The sequence below is a fragment of the Mus pahari genome, chromosome 10 (assembly GCF_900095145.1).
Source record: "Mus pahari chromosome 10, PAHARI_EIJ_v1.1, whole genome shotgun sequence".
NCBI classification, from domain to species: domain Eukaryota; kingdom Metazoa; phylum Chordata; class Mammalia; order Rodentia; family Muridae; genus Mus; species Mus pahari.
In genome coordinates this window covers 98258635-98265607 of record NC_034599.1, presented here as the reverse complement: position 1 = coordinate 98265607, position 6973 = coordinate 98258635, and positions in this window count along the sequence as shown.

Below are 6973 nucleotides of genomic sequence, written 5' to 3'. Positions count from 1 at the left end.
GGATGTATGCTAGCAATAGAATGAGGTCAAAGCAAAACAAAACAAAAACAAAAAACAAAGCCGGACGACATGCAGCTTTCGGGGCTGGAGCACAAACAGTCCCAGGCCATTCTTCAGCTCATCAAAGACCTTAAACCTGAATCGTCTAGAGAGGCAGCTCATGGAGTTGAGATCAGGTGCAATTGCTGCAGGAAAGATTGTTACCATAAAGTTTCAGAATGATCGTGATACAGCTACATTAGTACTGTATCTTATATGCCCCAGGTCCGTCCCGCCTTGTATGTGCTAGACATTCATATCTCTACTCCAAAAATCCCTGCTTAGTCACATGAGTAGTTTTTAGAAAAGTAGAAACAACAATTTGGCCTTTCAGCTTCCTCTTTAAAATAAAATAAAATAAAATAAAGACCTGGGTAACCTGCTTTAGAAAGTTCAGGCAGGGATCGAGTTATTGCTTGGACTTGAGGGCTCAAAATCGTTGCCTGTTCTTCCACTAAGCGCTGTTGTGGGTACCTTGACAGCTTCCCGGTAATATTTTGAGACTTAGAGAAAAGAATGCATCACACTGTCTTTGCTATCTGACTTCACAAATACTTAAGATAGGCACTTTCATGAGCCTTGATATCTACTATGCATGAGAATAAGAAAAAAAACCCCACTATCACCAATATTTGGTATGTCTATAGTATACAATACTCTGTGTTCAGTACTGTATCTATCCATCAGTCAATGATATACAGGAGGCCACTAAACTTGTAGGAAGGCAAATTTAAGTAGCTCAATGCAACAAGATGGACTATGTGCCTGGGGCTGTCAGTGTAGAAGTAAGTTGAAGAGCTTTAATACACGATTTGGGCTCACTCCAGGTGTTTTTAATGTATTTTCAAGAAAATGAACATATGTCCAAAATGGATGCTATGAAGAATTAAAGACAGTTAAGCAATTAGATGTCTTAATTTTTGTTCTGGTGACAGGAAGACCAAATCGTGGGTTAAGAAAAATTGATGAACCTGTTAGTCATGTTTTTAGCAGCCTCTAGAAATACCATCTTGATGTTTGGATGTAAAGACAGCAGTATGGGTGGTAAGAGGATTCATTTTCATCCTCTCAGTATATTTTTCCCCATTTAATTTTTGTAATAACCTTATGCAATGATACTGTCATTATCCCAATTTAGCCAAAGGGAGACTGCATTACTTCTATATTACCCAGCTAGTAAAGACAGCATCTCAATGGTGGCAGTGTCACAACAGGGATGTTTTCCTAGACATTTTATTTGTTTCCCAGGAGCATCAGTGTTACTGTCCTGGCCTTAGAATTCCTCTAAAAATAGAGAGGGAAAAAAGGAAGTATATCCCATGCAGTGGCCTAGGTGAGGGCATTCGGGTTAACCTTTGTTTCGTGTGCCAAGTTTTACCTGACACAGAATGAGGACATTGTGTCAATGATAGGCGCCACTGCTGAAGTGAATTGAAGCAAAACCACAATTTGCTGTCCTGATTGACATCTGGGGCAAGACATTGTCATTATTCTAGATTTAGTCATTGCTGTGTACTTCTAAGTGACAGTCCCAGGTCCCAAGAGACCTAGCACTGACTTCCTTAGGGGATACAGGCTCAGATTTCAACTTTTCCTTAACTTGTGATGCTACTCCTAAGAAACTGCCATTTTGCCTTGGTAAGGCTTCATTTCTCAGTGGAACAGAGATAACCTTCCCAGTCTCTTTTTAACATGACATTTATGAGGTCCTTACCCCACTAATTCAGACCAAAGCTGATGAAAGAAACTTTCTGCTCATTAAAGTAAGAGTAAAGCTATTTCCAATTCTTAATTACTACATGCATGCTTGGAAAAGAGAAAGCATCCATAGTAAGAGTGTGTTTCAAAGCCAAACTTCACTATATGTACTGTCCTTGTGTGTTCCTACCATGTGCTTCTGTCACAGAGTCTTAATGATATTTGTGATGCGTTCCATATGGTTGGCTTATTGCATAATAATAACAACAATTTCATCTTCAGGTGATTATATTTTAGTGACCATTTATGAATCATTTGAACATACATTATACTTGAAATTAAAAGTCTTTAATAAATTACTTTAGTCTTTACATTATCCTAGGCCTTATTCTATTTTTCCTAAGTTGTGGTGAATTAGAATATTTACAAATCGTTAGAGGTGTTATTAAGCTGGGACACCTCTGGTGGTAGGAGAGATAAAATACAGTATAAGAGATTTTGAACCTGGAGATTCCATTGCTGGCTAGAAACAAAAGCCTAAAAGGCCATGGTGTAAGGTCCCCAGATGCCCATTCAGCAAGGGAATGAACTTCATTTCAGTGCAAGATCAAGACACATTCGAGCTTTGCCACAAGACTTTCAGGACATAATCTTTAGTTTTACTAGATCAGGCCCAGACTTCAGGGTTTCAGGAAACTACCAAATGGAAATATATTTAATTTGAAGAAAGCAGAAGGAGGAAGTGAAGGAGGAGGGAGTAAGAGGAAGTGGAGTGGGGGAGGAACAGGAGGAGAACACAAAAGAGGGGGGCAAGGAGAAGAAGGAAAGAAGGAGGAGAGGAACAGCAGTAACTAGAGGACAGTTTTAAAAAGTATCCCAGAATCTTGTCCCTTTCTGTTATTTTTTTAGTGTAGTTGTGAGATTTAATATGATACCAATGTGCATTTCTTTAATTTTTTTATTGTTATAAAAGTGTTAGCAGCAGAAAACAGAACACCACACACTAGGAGAACACATGGCTCCAGTCGAGGCCATCTGGCTTGCTTCCCTCCTGGTGCCAGGCCATTTATTGCAATGCTCACCATTTATATTTGCAATTGCACGAAACTCAAAGAATAGGTAACTTCCCCACTTAGCAAAAACAACAACAACAACAACAAAAACAACAACAACAAAAAACAGACAAGCAAACCCGCGCCAGCCATCCAGCTTTACTGTTTGGCTCCTACTCTGAAATCACCAGTACTCGAGTGGCTCACGGTAGGAAAGACAAGAGAAGCCCACAGGCAAAACTGTGTGTCCAAGGAGAGATGGACGAACTACTTGAAGAGGCTTCTCACAGAAGAGGTCATGTGAAGTATCTCTTGGAGGAAGAGGAAGGTTTTCCAGGAGTAGAGAATGGACATTATAAAGAAAGGAACACAATTACTGCAAAACAAGAAACTGACCTGAAACTCTGGGCGCAGAGCAGCCACTGCTGTACTGTCTGTAAGGATTCCCTTTGCCAGGGCTGTAGAAGGGACATGGTAAACATAGCTTGTTACTTCTATAGTTTCTCAAGCATTGATTGGAACGAAGATGACGGCTGATGCCAGCTCGGGGCCGCTTTCAGGCTTATTATTTACTCTGTTCATGATGGTAGACGGGCAGATGTTGCTTTTGTGGCTGAAACCCATGTCTGGTCTCTGCTTATGCTTCCTCACATCATGGTGGTTAGCTTCTAAGTGCAAGCCTTGAACACGCATAGGTTTTGTAATCCATTTTGACCTAGTTGTGTGAAACACATGGTGTGATTTTATGGCCACCACAAGAGCAAGGGTCACCCTGAATGGGAACATGGCAAAGCTACACTATAAAAAGAGCACTCGAGCCGAAAGACCCCCTGAGCATCCTCAGAGCCACAGGTGTCATATGTCCAGGTAGATGAGTAGGTTGGCTTTAGGCTGTAAGGACAGACTGATGGCTGACTGCCATGACAGAGTGATCCTGTGAAACATTTCAGACTAAGTCTGGATGGTTTACAGGCTAGGCAATGCGATTTGTACCATATTTTCCTTTGCTCATGAGAGAAGTTTCTAGATATACATAGGTACTATACCTCTTCCGTTTAGAGAAACAAGGAAAGGGCAAGAGAGCACATGTGTCTGAGGGGCAGGAGGACAATGACAATGGGCATGAGCGTGAGCAACTGACTGGGACAAAAATCAGACAGGGCAGGCTCTGACCTCATGATCATTTCCAGCTGTGTCTGCATGCTGGGGGGGTGGGGGGGCAAGCAGCTGAGGTGGGTCCAGGGGGAGTGATCGAATGACAAAGGTTGGGAAGAGGGCTGCCAGGCTGCTCAGGAGTCATGTGGTGACAGCGGTTTCTCCCTGTCTGTGGCATTTAGACTCCAATCAGGCCTAGAAGCATCGTCATGGCAACTTGCCCATCTGCACTGCTGAGCTGAGACAGGATTCCCTTAGTAACAGAGGAGCGGGGAGATAATGCTTAAAATAATCTTTTATGCCCAGAAAGAAATGCCTTTGCAGTTTTATTAGTCGCGTAGCACCATGGGGCCTGGCTTTCACTCTCACTTTATATCAAAATGGAACAAAATGGGTTCTTAAAGCAAGAATTTCACTGTCTCCACTGCACAAGGCATTCATTTCACTGAAGCCAATGGCTATCACACCTAGAGTTTCTGGTCACTATTACATAAATTGCCTCCAAATGGATCAGGCAGTCTCCATCTGAAATCACTGGGCTTCATCTAATCTCTTTTCTATATCCTGCTGAAGTCCCAGCAGTCTCTCTGTAGGGGAAATAGTTATGCCAAACAAGAGTTTAACACTTAGGTCATTTAGCCTGACAGTTCCTTGCATCTGATGGCCCTCCTTGCTCGGGCCTCCCCTCCAATTTTCTTTTAGCTGTGGCTCTGTCTCCTGCCTGAGCCATTCCTTGTGACTGACAATGCTGGCTATTAATTCTTCTCCTCTGTCAATGTTTACCATGAGTGTAAGCGTGTCCTTCCACGGCTGCATCATCCTCTGTTTTACATAGTGAGGAGACTCAAGTTCCTAAATATCTCTTCTCAATGAAACTGAAGGCTCTTCTGATGGATCCAGTAGCTCTGAGGCTACTGATCATTTAGCCTGCATCCGGTACTGGGTCCAGACCACAGCAAAACAAAGAGACTGTAGTTCACTGGGAAAGCTGTCAGCATTCGCAGACTCTTTACCCTCCACCATCATTATCCTCCATCATATTCATACACCTGTTACAGTCGATGTGTTAAAAGTCTTGTGGGTCTGGACCACCATACAGATGTCTACCATTGAGGATGGTGTATTTCCTTCTTTAAAGACAATGTTTTAAATTGAAAAAGATTTACAACACTTCTTCTTTCCCTGTCTTCCTCCAAGCCCCGGCCAGTTACTCTCCTTTGAACTCCTCCATCTCTCTCCTGCTCTCAAGATGATAGTCTCATTTTCTTTGATTACATTTGTTGTGTGTGCATGCACGAACACCCCCCACATGTGCCCACACCCACACCCCTCCTCCCCACACATGTATGCTCAAATACATATCAATGCAACTTGCTGAGTCTGTTTTTGCTTATGTGTATTTAGTGTTAAAAAGCTGGCCATTCTGCATGGAACAACAAATTAGAGAGCTTATCCATGAAAGAAGCTGTTCGCCTCCCTCCAGCAGTCAGCAGCTTCCAGAAGTCCTTTGCCTGGGCGTGGGAGTCTGGGAAATTCTCCCTTTTCCAGGTTAGCATGCTCACTGACAGTGCTATTGTAGTTTTGCTTATGACTCCATTTCTAGTTTCTAGAAGAAGCTGTCTCCCAGCAGACGTCCAAGCAACTCCCCAGACAATACACATTATTGATGTAGCCCTTATTTGCCTCACAGGGTTTGAACCTGTGCCCCTATTGCTGAAGATACCACCCGTGTAAGACACAGGGCTCTGATGATTCAAGTTAGATCTGAACTGACAACCTCTTTCCTGCAGTTTAACATTCATGGGTTCAGAAAATACTAATCAAGTTTTCAAAGAAAGAATGCAACTAAAGTGCCCTGGCCTGGGGCAACACCATGAGCCAGGGAAACCACCAGTGTGGCAAGACAGCCACAAAGGTGCAAGAAATAGCACTAACATAGCCGTAGCGAACAATGGTGGACATCAGCCCCGCCCAACAGGAGGTTGGTTACCATGCTGGTAATGGAAACATGAACTCCTCTTTACATTTTTATTTTCTTTCTTTGTGTGAGTGTTCTGCCTTCATGTCTATGTATCATCCACATGCCTGTGCCCAGGGAGGTCAGAAGAAGGCATCATATCTCCTGGAACTGGAGTTATTGATTATTGTAAGCCCCCATGTGGGTACTGAGAACTGAACCTGGGTCCTTTGTAAGAATAATAAGTTCTCTTAACCACTGAGACATCTCTCCAGGATATATGAGGTGGGGTCCAAAGTTGACCACAAGATCATCCATCCTCAAAGGTCTCTAAGCCTGCTAATCTCTTTAACTATACTAGTAGCCCATGTTGTTATAGATAATGATTTATAACACCCTGCTATTATACCTCCATTTCACGAATGAAGATGTGAGGATCAGAGTGGATAATTACATGGTGGTGGAGGCAATGTCATCTGTCTGTCTGACCTTGAAACTCTCATTGATAACCATAAAGATGCTGCTCTTTTGGAAGGTCAGGCCTGCTTGTTATCCATTCTTCTAGAATGAGTCGATACACTCCTGAGAATGAACTAGTATCTGCAGAGTGCCAGCTCAGCTGAGCTCACGTTGATCCAAAGATAATAAACAAAGAGACTGGCAGAGCTGCAGCTATATTTAATGATATTTTTAGTCACTTTCAATTCATTTGCTTCATATTAAACTGTAAATTAATTACAAACTAATCTGAGCGATTATGAAATTATTTTCTCAACCTAATTTAGTCCCTGTGGGCATACATAATTTTAATCCTCCACACTCCAGTCCACCTGCGGTTGACATTTGGCATTCTGATTGCTTTCCAGGATGGAAGGATTGAGATCCCAGGGGATCCCAGGGTTGCCAAGGATTTACCTTTGTGTTGCTAATATATGCAGGAAGTCCTTTTTTTTTTTTTTTTTTTTTTTTTTGTAGCTTTTTTATGTTACTTGAGGTGGGGGCCATTTAATACAGGAGAGGGGAGAAAATATCTTCCCTTTGAAATGTACCAAGTCTTTTAATCATCAGGGAG